Here is a 20,266-nt window from a genome sequence, read left to right on the forward strand (position 1 = left end):
ACAGGACTGGTTTCGTGGGGGTGGGGGGGCTGATTTCATAAACAAAGGTGCGATACGAATTTTAGCACAATGTCAGCTGCTTCTTTATTCCAAAATGAGAAACAGAGGCATAGCTTATTTGGGAGCTAGGACCATATGGTGTACAAAGCCCCGGCTTGGGTGACAAGGACCTGTACCCTGGAAGAGGAACCATCGTGTAAGTGTAAGTCACTGAGCTTCTCCGTGTTTCAGTTTCCTATTTTTGTAAATAGATATAATAATACCTACTTCAGATGGCTTTTTTTTTTTCTTTCTTTTCTTGAAGACTAGAACCAACACACAGTTCCTGAAATATACTGAACATGCAATGGCTGTCACTATTGTCATTATCCGATGAAAATGTGAAATGTGAAGCCTCTCCCAGACCCCTGGCACAGCATCCCTCCTGCACCAGCACTAAATCATCGACCCTCACGAGCAGGCAGAACAGCACTACGACAGGCCCTGAGCATTTTCATGACCACTGAAGACACTCTGCCTTCCCTTGAAGTCTGCTGATAAGATAAAGATAAAGGATGGGAAACATATAAGCTGTTAGGATTTATGTGCCCTGAGACTTCATGAGCTCCTCCAGAAATCCAGTTCCCTCCCTTACGGGCAATTTTGTTTTAACCACGAATACAATGCCCTAGGACCAAAACTCCAGACTCCTGGCCATCAGAAATTAATTTTTTCCTTCATTTGTATATTAATTTTCTATTGCTGCTATAACAAGTTACCACTAGCTTAGTGGCTTAAAACAACACAAAGTGATTATCAGATAGTTCCATCATCCAGAAGTCGGACACCAGTCTTACTGAACTATAAACAAGGTATCAGTAGGACTGTGTTCCTTCTGGAGGCTCTAGGGGTGAATCCATGTTGTTGCCTTTTAAAGTGTTTGGGAGCCATTCACATCCCTTGGATCATGGCCTCCTTCTTCCCCCTTCAAAACCAGCAACACTGCATCTCTCTGACCCCACTTCAGTGGTCACATTGCCTTCTCTGACCTTCCTCTTCTGCCTCCTCTTCCACTTTTAAGAACCTTTGTGATTACATTGAGTCCACCTGGACACGCCAGGAGAATCTCTCTATTTTAAAGTGAGCTAATTAGCAACCTTACTTGCACCTGCTACCTTAATTTCCCTTTGCTATGTAACCTAACATATTCACAGGTTCTGAGGATTAGGACATGGACATCTTTGGGGTAGCCATTATTCTGCTAAACACAATTTGATTTTAAATCTTTTTTTTTTTTTTTTTTTTCGAGAAAGGAAACAACCTCAAAGAACCAAGTTTTGCTGTCAGGGAGAAGGTGATCTAAACATTCACTGAGCAGCAGTTATGTGTCAGTCACTGTACATTTTTTTTTTTGCTTGCATGTTATTTTTATTTTTACTTACATCTCTGCTTCAGTAATGAATGATTCTGTCAACTCCATTTTCCCTATTCCGCACTGAAAGTCAAGTCTTCTTAACCCTGGTCCTTTACTATCTATTTTAAGTGCCAAGTTCAGGGATCCCCTCAGGTCTTGTTGTGCAATAATTCCTGAATCAGGGGGCATCTGGGTGGCTCAGCTGGTTGAGCTTCTGACTCTTAGTTTTAGCTCAGGTCATGATCTCATAGGTCATGAGATCAAGTTTTGTGTTGGGCTTGTGCTCAGGGTGGAGTCTGCTTGAGATTCTCTCTCCCTCTTCCCCTCCCCCTCCCCGACTTGTGTGCCTGTGTACTCTCTCCCTGAAACAAATAAGTAAATCTTTGGGGGGAAAAAAAAAGAATTTCCAAATCAGGTTGACCCAGGAAGAATTTGGCATCCCCCTCCCGGTGCTCAGATGGGCGGAGGAGACAACTCACACCCTCTGGGCATAGTCACTGTACATTTGTTTGTTAACCCAGACCTTGGGACAACACCCTTAGGTGGGCTAGCAAAGGACCTTCTTGCCTCTCCCTCCCTATTTCTGTAACACCAGAGGAGACCTTTATTACATTACATTACATATACATCTTGAGATTCCAGAGAAAAAGAACATTCTAAGAGAACAGAAATCAGAGACTCTGTGACTGAGAAGTTTGAAAAGTATTTCTTAAATGTGATATATTACTTCTAATATTTATTGATTAATTTATATTTACCATTCCTTGGGCTAAATACTTCTTACTTAAGCATAATATTATTTAATTCTTATCAAAACCCTAATCGGCAGGGCACCTGGGTGACTCAGTCAGTTAAGTGCCCCGACTCTTCATTTTGGCTCAGGTCATAATCTCAGGGTCATGGGATCGAACCCCACATTGGGCTCCCCGCTCAGAGGAGTCTGCTTGAGATTCTCTCCCTCTGTGCTTTCCCCCAGCCCTCTCCCTAAAATAAAATAAATAAATCTTAAAAAAAAACCCAAAACCCTAATTGGTAACTACCTGCATATTAAAGAAAGAAAAAAGACTTCAATAATTTGGGAACCTGTTCAAGGACACACACTAGTAACTGGCAGAATTACCATTTGAACCCAGTTTGCCTGACTTGAAAATGCATGTGTAAAACCATTATACTAACGGGTTCTGATATGTCGGGTCACAGGGCATCTAGTAAAGACAGAAGCTTGAAAGGATTTTAACTTGAATTTAAAACAATGTATTTAAGCTAAGCCAGGATCTGTGTCTAGCCTTCAACGCTGATTTCTTTGAAGGAGGAGATTCCTTTGGAAAGGTAAACATAGGCTGTTCCATGGGGAAAAACAGGACCCTTAGCCCAGCCAAGGGGGACAGGCATGCGTTTGGGAAGAGGCGATGTCGAACAACCAGGAGGAAGCACAGAGTGTCCCAAACAAAAGGCAGCAGGCATAGAAACACAGAGATCTCAACCTCCGTAGAATGTGCAAGAAAGTGGACTGTTAATACTAACGTAATAGAAAATGTGAGAAAGGAAATGAAACAGGATAGATAGACAAAGCAAAGCATGCAGCACTTCGAATGCCATGCTAGCATTTGGAAGATTTCTGAGCAGAGTTAACGTGACACTTGTAGTTAAAAAGAGTGTACGGCAACCACACTTGAGGGCGGATAGGACCTGTCAGGTTGAGGCCGGTGCCTGGAGAAGAAACGTTAAGCTGGAGAGAGGATTAGTTGGTAGTGATGACCAGAAGGGACCAAACTGGGAAACATTCGGGGAGTTTTGAATCCCAGCCCCCGAATCAAGCAGGCCGCCTCCTGAGATGGTTGGGCTGCTCTGGCCTATGAGCAGCTGGGTGCCTGCAGCGAGGCACACTCAGGTGACCTCAGAGGTCCCCTCCCTCTCTGAGACTCGAATTGAATTGCTTTGAAGTGCCAAACCTCTGAAGAGGCATAATTCAGAGCCTGTCTTAGCCTCCGCAGCAGCCCTCGGCCTTTTGGAGGAAGATTCTATTTTCCAGCTGAAGTCAGTAAGAGTTGTTTCAGATTTTACATCAGGTCCGCGACAGAAGCCCTGGGTGATCTTCTCATTCTCTCGCTGGACTGCATACAATACACACTGTGTGTTTTGTTTGTTCAGGGAGAAAACCATCCCTGGAGTTACCTGTTATGAGAAGGGGCAGGGAAGGCGCGCAAAGATGTAAGCCCATTTTCACATTTCCTTGCTAAGGGCCTGACAGTGCTTCACAAATGGAAAAGATTTCACCAAAAACAAAAGGACAAGCTTCACCCTTCAGCTAAATAATGGTGCAGACCTACCATCTTAAAATTTCTCTGAACATGCATGAATTTAATCACTACCTAATATTTGCTGACTGACCCACTCGGTGAACAAACATGTTGTGGACCCTTCTCTGAATCAAACTCTAAGGGAGGTATTTAGTAGTTACACGGCTACACCACACATGTGACTCAACCTCTCCAGTTGTTGTTCTTCCGCTACAAAACAGAGAGACAATGAACTCATGTAGCCAAGACAGTGTCAGGCAGAAATGACTAAGCAGTGATGCGCCTGAGGCTAGGCAGGTAAAGGTTGGAAGAGGAGGTCTGATTGAAATATTATTGTACAAGAAGGGTTTAGCGTCATTTTTCCGCCCAGAGTTCATTTCCACCTACAAGAAGTATACCCCCTTGCCCCCTGTAGCCACAGAACACATAAGCAGACCATAGTGCAGAGCATTCGAAGAAGAAGCAGGGAGCTCTGAGACTTTGCAAAGATGAGATTTCATTCTTAGTAATTTTATTAGTAATAGGTAATTGGAGACAAGCATTTATAGTCCATTTTGGATAGAAATAACAATGTGATTAGCAACCTGCATATGTAGAGAGCCTTCCATGTCAGGCACCATGCTAAAATGCTCTTCCTAGAATGATTTCATTTTTAATCTTCACAATACTTTATCATTGGTTTCCCCATTTTTCAGATAAGAAAACTGATGCTGAGGGAGACTGCATGACTGTCAGATGGTGCAGTCAGTATGTTAACAAAGTCAACTTGGTGCTTGACAGCCCAACTCTAGAGCCTGTTTCTAACCATATTCTGTACCTCAAAACCTTAGCCAGGGGCTCAACTAAGCTAAAAAGTCTCAACATTTTCTTAAATGGCCCCCCAAAAGTGGAAATAAGTATCTACAGACCAATGCGGAATAGAACCAACATGGAGCACATGCAAGAGAATCAGTAGAACTGGGCAATAAAAAAAAATGAAGGGAAAGAATTAATTAGAATTTTCTTCCATTCCTCAGTGAGGAACTGTTGGGAAACTGATGGCAGAATATTACTTCATAACTGATCATGTGTCTCTGTGTGGTATGTGAATAAGCCACAAGAACAATTTTTAAAAACAGATATGTGAAACCAGATATGATTGTAGAAGCTTCCCCCCTTGAATATTTTGGAGGTCAGTGTATGGACAATAAGAAAAGAGAAGGGCCAACTTCATATCTTTACATGGTGAAGACCTTCAGGGAGGGACGAAGAGACAAAAGTTCCCAAGCATGTGCAGGTTTACCAGGCTGCAAAAAGATGAATGAAGAGGAAAATGGCCCTTGCCCTTGACTTTGCAGACCACACTCATGAGCCATTTGGGGAAGATGGAAAACTAAAAAAAAAAAAGGAAAGAAAGAGGGGACTGAGCTTCAAGGAGCTTTTTGAAGAGGTGTGGTGGGCCTAAGTATGGCTGGGCTCTGGTGCTCTGGGAAAGGCAGCAAGGGGAAGGGCTTTCAAGTGGTGAGATGCCAGGAAGACAGCAATTGCATATATGATGCATTACGGATAAAATATATGCTATAGAGTGAAGGACAACTTTGATGTTATTCCACTTCTCTGTGTTTATGATGAACTTTAGCTATTATATTCTTCCTATAATTACATTTATATATTTAATTTTATGGCCTGCCTAATATTTATGTAGTTTGCACTGCTACAAATTAAAACCCAATCACTGCCCCCAAAGCTTTAATAAAGTCTGTTTTATGGACACAAACGTCTCTTAAGAGAAATCACAGAGCACAAGTTGCATCCCAGTCCTGGATGGGTGAGGACAGAATAAACACAGGGCATGGGACTTTGGTGCAAGCAGAAACTTGCACCAGCTTCCCCAAAGGACAGATGACCACAGCTAAGATCTGTCCTCCATACTAATTAGACTAAAATAACTAAATTCAAACTTCATAAGCACCAAGCAGGTCCTCTGTCATGTTCTAAAAAATCCTAAACAGAGGAAACTTCCAGAAACTATTTTACATAGGCGGGTATCTAAGGCCACTCACTTAGAGCAGTAAATGAAGAACACCTTTGAAGTTGGGCTGCCCAGGATGATTAGTTGCTTAGCAACTGGGGCAAGTTACTGAGGTTCTCTGAACTTCAACTTGGTCCTTGGTAAAATTAGGTTCCTAGGACTTCTCTCATGGATTTACGGTGAGCGTTAAGTTACATAAAAATGTAAGTTACTTACTTTATTTATTTATTTATTTATTTATTTATTTATTTAAAGATTTTATTTATTTATTTGACAGAGAGACAGCCAGCGAGAGAGGGAACACAAGCAGGGGGAATGGGAGAGGGACAAGCAGGCTCCCAGCGGAGGAGCCTGATGTGGGGCTCGATCCCAGAACGCTGGGATCATGCCCTGAGCCAAAGGCAGACGCTTAACGACTGAGCCACCCAGGTGCCCCATAAGTTACTTACTTTAGAACCAGATATATGGAAGGCATTCACCCCAGAGAAGGGCAGCAGGACAAAGTTTGGTACAGAGATTTGGGAAAATCAAATTACCTACCCTCAGAACAGAAGATGCCCCAAGCCAGCGGGAATGCCAAAATAACACAAACATTCAAAAGCACTCAAAGGACGTCATGCGTGAAAGCATTGGCCAACCCTAAAATACTGTCATTTTTAACATTGCTCTTTTCCCAACAGTACAGGGCTACACTGTAAATGCCTTGAGACCCAGAGCCACATCTATGTGGTTTCCCATGAAATAGCCAGAATTATTAGCTACCCAGAAAGTATTTTTTTAATTGAATTAAACTAAAAATCAAACCTCTTCCATGGACACTGACTGAATTTAAAGCCTCTTCCTGGCACTCTAAAAGACCTGAATAGAAAAAAAAAAAATCATAAAGCATTTAGAGCACCATGAGCGTCCCACAAGGGAAGAATATGGGAATGGGTTTTCTGGAGGACTTGTCCTTCATCGCCAAGGATGACGAATGGCAAGGCTTCAGGCAGATCAGATAACCTGAACCAATATGTGAAGGTTCATTAACGAGCCCGTGGTCCCACTGGCACAGCATCACATGTCACAGGGGATGTCACAGGTCATGAAACATAGGCACTTGCAATTTCCCAGTGGGATGGTATTTATCTTGAATTATTTACCACCAGATTTCCTGACAGTGGGGAGAGGCCAATAATGTGGTTTTTGTATGAGGGTGGGAGTCCTCAAATTGTAATTAATCCATCTCTAAGAGATTGAACGGATTTTACAGAGCCACAGTCCATAAATTACCACAAATTAGAGTCTTTATGGCATCATGCAAGCTTCATGGCAGGAGAAACCACATTTCTAGAAAGACCAGTGAGTGGAAAACACTTTGGAATAGATTGCCTCTGATTCCTGTAAGGTGGCATTTCTTTCAGGCTACATTAGGTCCAATCATTAGGGTGAATAGTATCCACTGGAGAAATGGATGATGGAATTTTAAAAGAAGGCAAAAGTGAGATGGCTTTTCATCAAAAAGTACGTCCCAGCCCCAGAAACCATACATAGAGAAAACGGCTATGTGAGAAATAATTACAATTTGAATGTGCAGACTCAATAACTCGTGACCTTTCAAAGATTCTCCCGTCACCTTTGGGATGGAGTCCAAACTCCTCAGCTTAATGGGGACTGTAGGCCCCTTAGTAAGCTGGCTCCTGCCCCCTTCTCCAGCCTTATCTCTCAGGCTCCCCACTTAAGTACTGCACCCTGGGTTATACGGAACTATCTGCAGTTCCCAAAACACGTTTTATGTTTGGGAGCCCTTTTTTTCCCCCATCCCCTGTGCCCGGAATTCTTTCTGTCCCTTTCTGCCTGGCAGAACTGAACTCATAATGATTCCCTTAGAATACTGCCCCTCTCCCCTCTGTGGAGCTTTCCGGGAAGCTCTCGGTCATGGCGGCTCGCTCCCCATCTCTTGCCACCAATTGTCTCAGCCCACCTTTCTTCTAATGCCTGGTTCCCTGCACCACCACTGTGAGGGTTCTAATCTGTCTCCACGATCGGACTATGAGCTCTTTCAGGACAAGGACACTGACTCCTTCTTCCCTTCTCTCTCAAGTCTGCCAGAGGGACAGGAACACAGTAGGGGCTCTGACAATATGGTTTTGATGAAGACAGGGGATGTCACAAGTCTCCGAAGCTCTCAAATAATACATATCATTAAAAGCAAATATGAATTCCAGATGGGATGTGAACACATAGGGCTGATGTTGCCTTAAGACAAAATAACAAAAGCTGCCATAGAAATGCTCACCTTGTCCTACGGGGTTTGCGCTGGTCACTGTAGGTGAGAAATGTACAAGGTATTACACACCGAAGTAGTTTCACATTTACTGTTGAGTTGGTCCTCCCAACCGGAACTATCCCACCTCTAAGTGTCACGTTTCTTCTGTAAATCTATGGCCAGGTCACCCACCAGCAATTCTGTGAGGTTTTTGGTGTTAGCTTCAGAAGGACCCCCATCTCAGCTTTCTTTGAGTTTGTACAGAGCTTTACTGCTTTTGCCTTGTGGCACTTAAAACTATCTCCCTTACATTGTCCTTATTTATGTCATTTATTATGTAATTCATGTAAATTATTAAGACTGATGTTTTTCACTAAATTAGAACTTACTAAGGGCAGTATTCTATGTGCTCTGGATATCTATTCTATCTGCTTCTGGATATTTATTATTGCATAACATATAACCCCTGAAATTGCCTAAAACAACAATCATTTATATCTCATAGTTTCAGGGGGTCAGGGATTTGGGAATTGTTCAAATGAGCTGTTCTGGTTTGGAGTTTCTCACGCAGACATAGGCAAGTAGTGGCTAGAACTGCAACAATGGAGGGCTAAGGCAGCTGAGGGCTGACTGGGATCTCTTCTCTTCACATATCCTTAGTACCTCTCCATGTATTTTCTGTACATGAGCTGGTTTGGGCTTCCTCACAAGATGGCAGCCCCAGACGTCTTAAATGGCAGGTCAATGTTTCCAGGCAAATGTCCTAAGAGAACCACAACCTGCATTGCTTTTATGACCTAGTCTTAGCCATCACAGCTGTCGTCTGCTATTAGTTAATTAAGTCACAAAGGTGTAAGTTCAAGGAGGGAGGATATATACACTCCACCTCTTGACAGGGGAGAGAGAAAGTTCTGGAAAAGCATGTGGGACAGGAAATATTGTAGTGGTCATTTTTAGAACATACAACCTGTTTTGTGCATAATTTTTTTTAAGATTTTATTTATTTATTTGAGAGAGAGAGAGAGACAGCACGAGCAGCAGGAGGGGTACAGGGAGAGGGAGAGGCAAGCTCCCCACTGAGCAGGGAGCCCAAAGCAGGGCTCGATCCCAGGACCCCAGGATCATGATCTGAGTCAAAGGCAGTTGATTAACCGACTGAGCCACCCAGGTGACCCCATGCATAATTTTTATTGTTATTTCCTAACACTCATTCCATATACCTGGACTTGAGTTCAGTACATATTTTTTAAATGCTGAATTAATGATAGCTGAGTTACAGTAACACTGACTGGTACTAAACATGTGAGCCAACATACTTCCCTCACCTAACCCTCAGCTATCAGTCAGCTGTTCATCCAAGAGAGAAGGTAAAGCAGAAGATGGATGTCTTATTGACCTTAATGATTAGCAAGAATTGAGTATATCTTACTCCTCTCAAACAATTTCAAGTCAAGCCAAGCAAATGCCAATTTCAATCATTTTAGTAGTTTAGGAGCTATTCAGAACAAGTATCTGGTTATTTTTCCTCTGACATTCCTAAAAGAAGGATTTTTTTTATTACATTTCTAATACCACCCAGTTGATAAAGGCCCTAAGAATTTCAGTAATTTCTTTTATTATTTAAGGTGGGACTTTCTATAGCCCAGCTATTAATATGCATGTGTGTGTATTAATTGTCAAGGTAGACATTTTATTTGTGTGGTGCGGTATGTGTGGGTATGTGTATTTATGTGTAATTCCGAATTCAAAGAAACATGTTAAAACACACAGCACACATATTTGAGCAAAAACTCTAAAGTAACAAACTCTCATATTGCCTGTTCTAAGACTAGTGCTTTGAGTAACTTGGTACTTTTTACCAGAAATTACATGAAAATATTGTCTCCTTGGGGCGCCTGGGTGGCTCAGTCGGTTAAGCGTCTGCCTTCAGCTCAGGTCATGAGCCTGGGGTCCTGAGATGGAGCCTCGCATCAGGCTTCCTGCTCAGCGGGGAGCCAGCTTCTCCCTCTCCCTCTTCTCCTCCCCCCAGCTTGTGCTCTCTCTGTCTCACTCTGCTCTCTCTCTCAAATAAATAAAAATAAAAATCAATCAATCAATCAATCAATCAAATGTCTCCTCTCACAAATGGTTAGTTTCTTGAGTGCAGGAATTATGTCTGATGCTTCACTATAACTGAGTAGAGCCTCTGTGTATACTGATCAAATAAGCATGAATTCCCCACTTGGCACCCAAAGGACAAAGATCACAAAATCCAGCCACGGGTACTGATGAGTTATCACAGACAAAGCCTTGTTCAACAATTAGCTTTGGGACTAGAAGGTAAATGCAAACATAATACTGTGTTTTCTGAATGTTTATCCCTTACTGTAGACTTTTGTCTGCTATGGATATCTTGAAAAGGGTACATAAAATTTCAGGGAGCAAAACGTTCAGAACTACACTATCTGTTCCAGGAGATTCTAGTTTCTTCTACAAGCAGGTAAAGGAGAAGCACTCCGCAGGATGGTGCAACTTGATGACACGTTAAGACTCCACCCTCGGACTGGTAAAACTATCTAGCATTTCCACCTCATAATGTAATTCAAATGAGGAAGATATATTGCATTTATAATAGTATTCTAAATGTCAACAAGTGAAATCCAAATGTAAAAGACTGCCCCCAAAAGATGATGGTTTAAACTTGCCCTACACCAATTTTAGGCACACCAGGTACCATTCGAGACCCTCCAAATCTACCTGCTTATTTTAATTTCCATTCTCTCCCAACTTAGGCTCTAACTCCAGTTAAGCAAAGTGAATTATTCTCTCCCTCATGAACCAAGACCATACCAATTTCTGCCCTCTCCTCCCATCCCTCAGTTTTTACTATCTGGGATCTTCTCTCTCTCTCCATACTGATGGAAATGGCTATTAATCTTATCAGTTTAAGACCCAGCTTCAATTTCATTTCCTCCCATGTATCTTTTATGGATTTTACAGTATAAAAAATGATGTAGTATAAATAACAAGATGCTAGGATATCTGGGGTTATAATTCCATTGGGGCAATTTACAAGTTTAGAGTCCTTGGTCAAAACACTTGGGCACCCTTATAAAAAAATGGGACTAAGTAATATCCCTCACTGAGTCTCATCAAACCAGATCAGCCAGTCAGTGAATCAGCCAACCTCAGGAACTATACTAGGAACTATGGGAAATAAAAATGAATATGACAAATCTGTCCTCAAAGAGATCAGAATCTCCCAGGAGAGACAGATAATTCAACTAACAATAATACCATTGAGTCTTGGATATACCAGGCTCTGGGAGTACAAAATGGCCTGCCAGATATTTTCAGCAAAAATATTTATCTTCATAATAAGCCAAATCTACACACCTGCCAGTAAGAATGTTTGGATAAACATGGAAAGTCTGAGTTCACTTGCCATAGGTCAAATACTGGCAGTAGGAGACAAGCAACAGTGTATGAAAGGCTCTTTCCACTTGGTGTAACACACTGGTGTGCTCTCCTCTTCCTGTGCCATTCCTTGAAGGTGGTGTGGATTCTGGAGGAAGAGACAGGGATGAGCAAGATCATGTGTCTTCTGGGTGATGGACACAGAAATCATGTCCACTTTCATTTGAAGAAAGTAGAAGCCGAGTGAGTGATTCACCTTGTTTTAATGCAAGCAGATGGCAGGGTCATGGGAACTTGTTTAAAGCATTAGTGAACTGTCTCTTCAAATTAAGGGCTTTTGAGAATTTAGAGTTCTGAGAAACCCCATGACTCACAAGACTGTATGCTCTCCCTGAGTGATCAGGCCTTTAACCCCCTGAACACTAAACCACAAGGAATATATAAAGGCATGGCTGATTGCTCGAATGAAGGGCAGGCATTGCTATTTAAGACAACACGTGGTGGGAGATGACCAGGGACAGTAAGAATTTCCCAGTGAGCCACCCTCCACTTAGCGCAATCACAGGCTTTGAAGAACCACAGAGCAACTGGGTAGAAATAAAGTAACAATGTCTGAAGCAGCTTTCAAATATGGATGGGTTTGAATCATGTTTGAGTTTCTTCAGCTTATATTCAGAAGTGTAACATCCTTATATATTGAAACGATTAAGCGTCTACCCTAAAAATACAACTTTAAAAGGAATTAATTGATCTAAAATCTCAGAAGACCTGTGTCTACCCTAAAAATACAACTTAACTTTAAAAGGAATTAATTGATCTAAAATCTCAGAGGCCCGTGATCATAAATATAATATATATCATGTTTTTATTTTATGTTTTATATCATATCACATTTTATTCATGCTAATCAAATAATATATTTTAATGAGTCATTATTAAACAAAATATTAAAATGGAAAACTATGACCTTGTCTAGATTATAGAAACTATTATTTACCTACTAGGGAAATAGCTTTATATTGTGATCCTCTGTAGTCATCACAAAAACTTAAGAGATATACAAGATATTTACACAAAATCATAGTGTTTTGCATGCTTTATGCAAGAAGTTTTTAGATTGGCCATTTGAGGCTAACATAGAAAAGAAAGTTAGACCTGAAAAGTCCATTGGCCATTAATTAATTCAAATCCAGTTTGTTACAGTTGAGAAAAATCAGGTCAGGTAAAGGAAGTGACTAGCTTTAAGCTATGTAGCAGTGCTACATACATGATATAGAAAATATACAAAAACTGAACAACTGGACACGATTTCAAATCCAGGTCTGATTATTATCGAGCTCAAATTATAAAATTGTAACTCTCCATTTCCATATAAGATAGGCACTTTCTATGAAATACATCTGAAAATACATAATCCACTGATTTAAATGAAAAAGTCATGATCTACAAAGAGTATGAAATCTAAACTCAACTGGTTTTCCTTACTGAATACAGCAAACCAAAAATTAGTTTAAATTATTCAGAAGCTAAAATAATCCTCTGAAAAAATATCTCTGAAAAATATCAGAATTAAATTCTGGTCTGATTCAAATGATTTTTATCACAATCTTACTCTCTGGAAACTCATGTTCCCTAAAAGAAATTTTAGCAAGAAATTGAGAGTTCTGTAGAAAATACAGTATTACTTTCTTAATCTAAAAGCTGAGATTGATAGCATAATTTCATAACATCTTGGCAAAAAAAAAAAAAATACTCAGTCTTAAAATAAACTCATTACCTGGGTTAAAATACCCCAGATTCTAGGACTGGTCCATAAAAGAAGTTGGGTATTTTCCATTTGTCATGAAAGCTTCCTTGATTAGGATCCAGAACTCCTGAAGGAGAGAGAGAATGTATCCTACCTTCGTAGGGTCTGTGCCTCAATGGATCTAAATGGATGGGAGGATGAAGCCAGAGAAAAGGGCAGCCTCCTTGGTAGTCCAAAGCAGACTGTGCAAAGTACATGAAAATCTGAAGCATAAGTTCTAATGACAATCAATGTCAGTGTTCTAACAGGCACTGCCTGGCTGCACAAGGACCTAAGTGGATCAAGGCTATGAGTCATTTCTTCATTCCCACCAGTCCAGGGGCAGCTAGAGATCTGGACCGGTGGGAGAAGACTGCATGAACCCAGAAGGGTGGACTCCAGTCAAGCAGCACAGGGACCGGAGTAGAACTCTCATCTCAACAGAGACAAGGAAAGTTTTCCCTCAGGAAAAATCAGGTGGTGCTACAGGAAAATTACAGATACACTGGAGTGAAAAAAAAAGAGGTTCTCCCTCCTTTTGTGAAGTTACCAGTTTTGTTGCAGAAAGAGGGAAAAAGAGAGTGGGATAAAAAGAAAAGAAAAGAAAAGAAAAGAAAAGAAAAGAAAAGAAAAGAAAGAAAAGAAGAGAAGAGAAGAGAAAAGAAAAGAAAAGAAAAAAGAAAAGAAAAGAAAAAACCAAAGAAGGAATACAAGACAGTGGAGAAAGGAGGAAGAGGAAGATGTTAGGGTTGGGAAAGAAAGGAAAGCAGGCAGGGACCTTGGAAATTCCAATATTCTTCGAGGAGACACTGAAGGATTAGGAGACTCCCAGGTCCTATGGGACTCAGTTTTCAGATGTGAGCCTCCTGCAGTGGAGATGGGTCGAATTTCTCACAAGAGACGGAGCCCTTGCTCCGTCACTTACTACATGGGTACCATCGAGTGAATCACCTCATCCCTCTACGCATGTTTTCTCTTCTGGAAAATTCAAAGAACAGTGTGCATTCACAGTCTTACTGTGAACGCTAAGAAGTAGTATACATGAAAGCATTTTGTAGACCGTACGTTGTTCCACGCAAGCCGTAATTATGCTACCTGCAGATCGCATAATGTCCATGGACGTCTTCCCTCAGTGTACTTCTTCCAGAGCATAGCTACCAAGATGTGGTTATAAACGGACATCCGAGAAACTGGGATGAACCTTCACAAATTTGGGACTGGCACTGGGATTACTGTCCAACACTACCTTTAACTGCCCTGTCCCAAACCTTCCTGCCCATAAAGTATACAGAGGCCCTGCTACCATGGGCACCTTGGGAGCCGGGGATGCCGGAGAAGATGTGCTCAAATCTTTGGTTTTCTGAAGTAAGTGGTAGAAGGAAAGTAGCTGATGCGAAGGTGTAGTGAACTACACACGTCCACCTTTTGGATGCTACGTAGTTCAAATTCTGCGTTTCGTGTCTCCAAATACCTACCAGTAAAAAAGTAAGAAGGAGGAATGCACTTTTTTATGTTTGTTTTACTCTAAGTCAACAGTTTAAAACCTTTTCATTGAAAAAAATTAAAAAGAGTAAAATCTGTTTCACTGATTTGATTTTTTTGAAATAGTTCAGAGAGAAATATAACCTGGGAGACTGCTTTTTCCTCACCTTTGAGTTTGTAAGAGCATAGTATTTGCAATCCATAAGGCTTATGTGAAATCTGGCCTTTGTTCTGCATAAATAGAAAACTGGGTGGGGAGGTGACTTGCCAAGGACACCTATTAGCTATCAGATCAGGGCTAGGATCCAAAACTCTAGTATTCATAGGGCCCGACTACACCTGCTGTGAGCTTTTCTGGAGCAGGGATGGATCGTCAATCTCAACTGTGTACTAGAACCACCTGGGAACTTTTAAAAATCCCAATACCCCAACTACACTACGGACCAAGTAAATCAGAATCTCTGGGGGTGGGACCCAGGCATTACCACTTCTTATAGCCACTCAGCAGGCAAATGGGAGGACTCTTGTTCTAGAGTCATCTTTCCTGTTCCTAAATGACAATATAAAATTCTGTATTCATGTAAATAATAATGGCTTGGTTTATGGAGCACTTGCTCTGCCACAGGTACTGTGTCAAGCAAGCTCCCTGCTTTATTCCATTGAGTTCCTCTCTGCGGCCTTACAAAGTCAATGCTACTATCATTCCCATTTAACAGCACAGCAACCTGATGCCTATCCAAGTTAAACACCTTACTCAGAGTCATGAGCTCTGAAGTGGCAGGGTCCAGTGTGGACGCCAGAGCCCTTGTGGACTAGACCAGACAACATCCGGATCTGACAGAGACACAGTGAACAGGCAGGCCTTCTGTGGCTGATGTAGGCGTTGCGAAGGTTTGCCCAGTGACTATTTCTTAATCTCTACCCACATCCTGATAAAAGTCCATTATAGATCAAGACGGCTGATCTTACGGTGTGAATCCTCCGTCACTCACATGAGTATCTTGAACTTTTAAACAATGCCAGATGTTATCCTTTATATCCTATAGGAGAACATCGGCCTTTGCGTTGCATCCAAAAGACCAATGCCCAGGAAAGCACAGGGCCATTATAAGAAACTAGACTTTACACGCAGTTTTGCTTCAGGTTTTGTTTCCCTTGATTCTATTCACTACCCAGATGCCAAGACTTCATGGAACATGTCCATCCCCGTCATCCTGATTGAACTACTGACAGGACTGCCCGATGTCCAGCCTCCAGATTGTATGGGCTGGCTTCCTCCAAAGTCAAACTGAAAATATGTAGGGGGAGAAATGGCTCGCTATCCTAGTTATTTTAGGATTGTTTTTACAAACAGAAGCCCAAGGACAAATTCTCAGAGGTCTCCGAGCTTCCTATGAGACCTTTAAATTTTTAACATCATTGACAAACATTAAAAAATTAAAAATAGCCTATTCTGAATGATCAGAATGACTGCTTTACTTCCAAATCCTTTCTCACAGTTCCAATGTTCAAGTTTGTAATTATATTTACAAATGAGTTTTCACCAGTCAAATGGTGCCATGTTAATTGTCCCAGGCTAATGAGAAAAGAACAAAGGCAGACTTAGTAGGCAAATGATGAATTCCTGCCGTGTGAACTCCAAATGGCATCACTGTGAACCGCAGGCATGAGGGTTCTGAAGCAGCACAAAGAGTGGTGAAAAAATTGTCTTCAGGCCAACAGAGTAGGAATGGCACGTTGAAATGAAGGGAATAGTCGGTACACGGCCCTCGTGCAGGTGGCATTTAGTTTCAGCAAAATTAATTACTCTTGACAATTGAAATTATTTTTGCTTTTGTAATGTATTTGGTTTTAGCTTGTTAATTTGTTTTGACTTCAGAGTGGTATGAATTAAAAGCATAAGGAGTTTAGAGCTAGTTTTACGTGCATGCATATTTAAATAATGGGAGGATAAAATAGTCTAAATCCATATTGCAGGGTCTGTGAAAATATTTACCTCAAAAAGGATCAACACCCACTGGTGTTCAATTCTGACCAGGGTAGAAACTTGGCCCCTTCTGGTTCTAGATGGTTCCCCAGAGATGTCCTCAGCTGCCAGAGACAGTTCCCCGTAGACCGAAGATGGGAGAGACAAAACAAGCAACACCTCGTACGATTTCATTGGCATTTAAGAGATTTAACTTGTTCATCTAATTTTTTCTATTCTTAGACTCGTATTAATGATCCAATTAAATTAGAAAATGAGGAAACGAAAAAAGGATGTGTTTTTAATAAGCTGAATTTCCATTTCAGTTTTATTAAAATTGCCATGGAAATTATCATGAAAAAGTTTGTCTCAGAAAATGTTAATATCAATTGTTTCTACTCCAGTGATAAAAAGAGGCAATATTAGGTGTGGCACCGGTCCATGTGTAGACAAAACAGTAAGCAGTGTCACTTAATGGGGAGCCTTCCCACGGCAGGAATGATCTTGCTCCTCTATGAATTCCTTACACCCAAACTGGTCCTAACACAGGACAGGTAAGTGCTTGTTAAGTTCACGGCCATGCCTTGCTTGGCGTGCTACCTTCCAGGACTCAGCTGGAATGTTCCCACAGGCTCAGCCCTGCCCCTACGTTTAGGGCACTGGGAAGCAACCCTAAGACAGACATTCTACAACTCAGCATCAAGTCAGCCTAGATGCACATCCCCATTCGCTGCTCCTGGTGACTTGTCTCCCTGATTCAGAGCCTCCAGCTCAGGGAAAGGGGCCTTTGAAACTGATCTTTCCAGTTCTCCCGGAGATGGCGTTCGGCCCCTCAATGTAAGCACCCTGGGGCCCTCCACTGACGGGTCTTCTGGAGACCAGTCACCTGCTTGCCTCCACCTCTGTCCATTCTGCTGCCAGATGATGCCAGCACTCCTGGAGGAGGTGGGAGGCGTGGAGATTTTGGCTGCAAGACTGTGGGCTGGGCAGGCATGCTTCATTGTTCAAGTACGGAATAGCTGACATGCTGCTTTGTACCTGTGTGGCCCTGGGCAAGTTAGTCACCATGCTATGGCTCAGAGTTTTCATCTATGAAATGGGTATAAAATATAATTTATAAGAGAGTTGTGAGGAATCAAGGAATTAATTTGTATGAAGCATTTGGAACAATGCCTAATCGCGAGCACTCAAAACATGGCTGTTTTCTCTTGTTGGTTTTTTGGTTTGTTTGTTTCGGGGTTGTTGGTTTTTAAAGTCTCTCATACTCCCGCACCCATGCCAAATATCCCTGGTACTGATAACTGGCCACCCTGTAGGCTCTCCAGCCATTTAACACTGGTTTTCCTCTATTTTTTAAAGATTGTATTTATTCATTTGTCAGAGAGGAAGAGAGAGAACACACAAGCAGGGGGAGCGGCAGGCAGAGGAAGAGGAAGCAGCAGGCTCCCCACTGAGCAAGGAGCCTGATGCAGGACTGAATCCCAGGTCCCTGGGATTATGACCTGGGCCAAAGGCAGCTAAAGACCGAGCCACTCAGGAGTCCCTAAACTCTGGTTTTCTGATCAACTTTCTCCTATTTCCTTTGGTTAACTCCTACGTGCTTCCCTAGCAGGGCGCCCTCATATCATCATTTGAATCATTAAACAACACCTAGCTACCATTTCATAGTCTTTAATCCCTGCAGGGTCAATCCTCTGAACAAACATCATTCTGACACTCCTCGTTGAAGTGGAGACGTTAGGGTTTCCCTACAATAGAGGTCACCCACTCTGGTATTGTAGGCCCAAATCCATGGGGCCCCAAGTGCATACACTCCCTCACTATCCTGTAAGCAACCCCTTAAGGGGTGGGGATATAGTGACAGATGCCACACGGCCTTCCTCTGAGACACAGGCATTGAGTAGGACATCAGACAGGGGAAGGTTTAGAGCAAAAGACAGGAGTAGCACAAGAGGAGTCCAAGAAAGCCACTAATGGCATGGCAACAGAAAAAGTTCACCTTTGTCATTTTTCAGAGCTTTTCCGTTTTCAAAGTACTACATTCTCTCATTTTATCCTCAAAGAAACACCATGAAATGACAGAATGTGTCTGAATGACTAGGATAGTTCTTGATCCATTTTCACAAGATGAACCCTTTCAAAGCAACTGATATGCCCACAAAATGAGGTTCAAGAGCAGCATAAAACAGTGGCTGGAGCTTGAGCACTTCTGAGGTTAGCGCACTGTGCCCTTGCTGATGGCCTGAATATACTCTAATCTTCCCCACTGGTGAGTTTTGAGAATTCAGTTCCTCATTTCCGGTTCTTTCAATTCAGCAGTCTGGGAATTTTCCCAGACTGGACATTGGCTTTCTTAGAACTTCATTTCTACGAAACCACAAAACTCCTTTGACTTGTATCACAACTGTCACAACCTGAGATACTTCTCTTGCTCCTTACAATTGGAATTTTGTTCACACCGGTAGTATCTGCTCCCCAAAGATCGCCACCCCCTAGGGTTCACACCCTGTATAAATCCCTTCCCTGAGTGTGGGAGGTACCTCTGATTTGCTTCTAGCTAATAGAATAGGCAAAGGTGAAGGCATTTTGCAGATGTAATCAAAGTCCTAAATGGGTTAATTCTGACTTAATCAATAGTGAGTATATCCTGGGGCAGCTTGACTCAGGTGAAAATCTTTAGAAGAAAAAAAGAGGACTGGGTCCTCTTTGAGGTGAGAGCCTAGCTTTGCTGGCTTAATGATGTGAGCGGCCATGTTGAGAAAGTTCAAGTGACAAGGAACCATGGACGGCCCCAAAGATTGAAGACGGCGACCTCCAGCCTGTAAGAAGCTTAGGCCTTCCCTCAACAGCCACAGGGAAATTAATTCTGTCAACAACCTGAATGAACTTGGAAAATGATTCTTCTCCAGTTGAGCCTTCAGATGAGACCACAGGCAGGCTGAGACTTCAGTTGAAACCTTGTGAGAACCTGAGCTGAGGATTCAGCTAAGCTGTGCCTGGACTCCTGACCCACAGAAACAGCCAGAGTCATATCAACTGAACAACCAATCATGCTTGTTTAGAAAAACTACAAAATTATACCAAAATAAAACCACCAGGGTGATAAGCCTTAGTGGGGTGAGGGTAATAAAAAAACACCAAAATCCAAACCAGTTCGATAAAATCATATTGAATTTAACTTGAAGTTTAGAACATGTGCTATTTTTTAGTAAGTCTCCAAATTCCTTCCCCAAAAGGCATTATTATGTGCAGCCTTATTAAAGAAACAAATTGAAGCAGCCCTATATTGACAGGCACACATTATTTATACCTATTGGGTCCCAATGGGCATGTGCAAATCCAAGGGGATGCATAAAAGTACAAAGGATAAATGGGTGCATCCCTGTGGTGGTTATCAAAAGAGCCAAGCAGCTCGATAGTCCCAAGTGGAGTGAAGAAAGGGAACGCTTGTGGAAAGGCAGACATGATGGGGAAATATCACTGAAAGAACAGATATACACATCACAAAACCTACAGAGCTCCTTTTTGTAATTTTGCAAAGATCTCTCATGCCATAGAAAAGGGGCCTGAAATTAAGCAAATGTATTATATTTTAATAAATATAGCACATTGGAAAGTCTGAGTTTGGGGTTTATAAATTTTGTTAAGGTTGGAATTAAATTTAAAGACAAATTGACTTTAGGA

Source organism: Ursus maritimus, unplaced genomic scaffold (genome assembly GCF_017311325.1).
Source record: "Ursus maritimus isolate PB19 unplaced genomic scaffold, ASM1731132v1 scaffold_6, whole genome shotgun sequence".
In the NCBI taxonomy this organism is placed as follows: domain Eukaryota; kingdom Metazoa; phylum Chordata; class Mammalia; order Carnivora; family Ursidae; genus Ursus; species Ursus maritimus.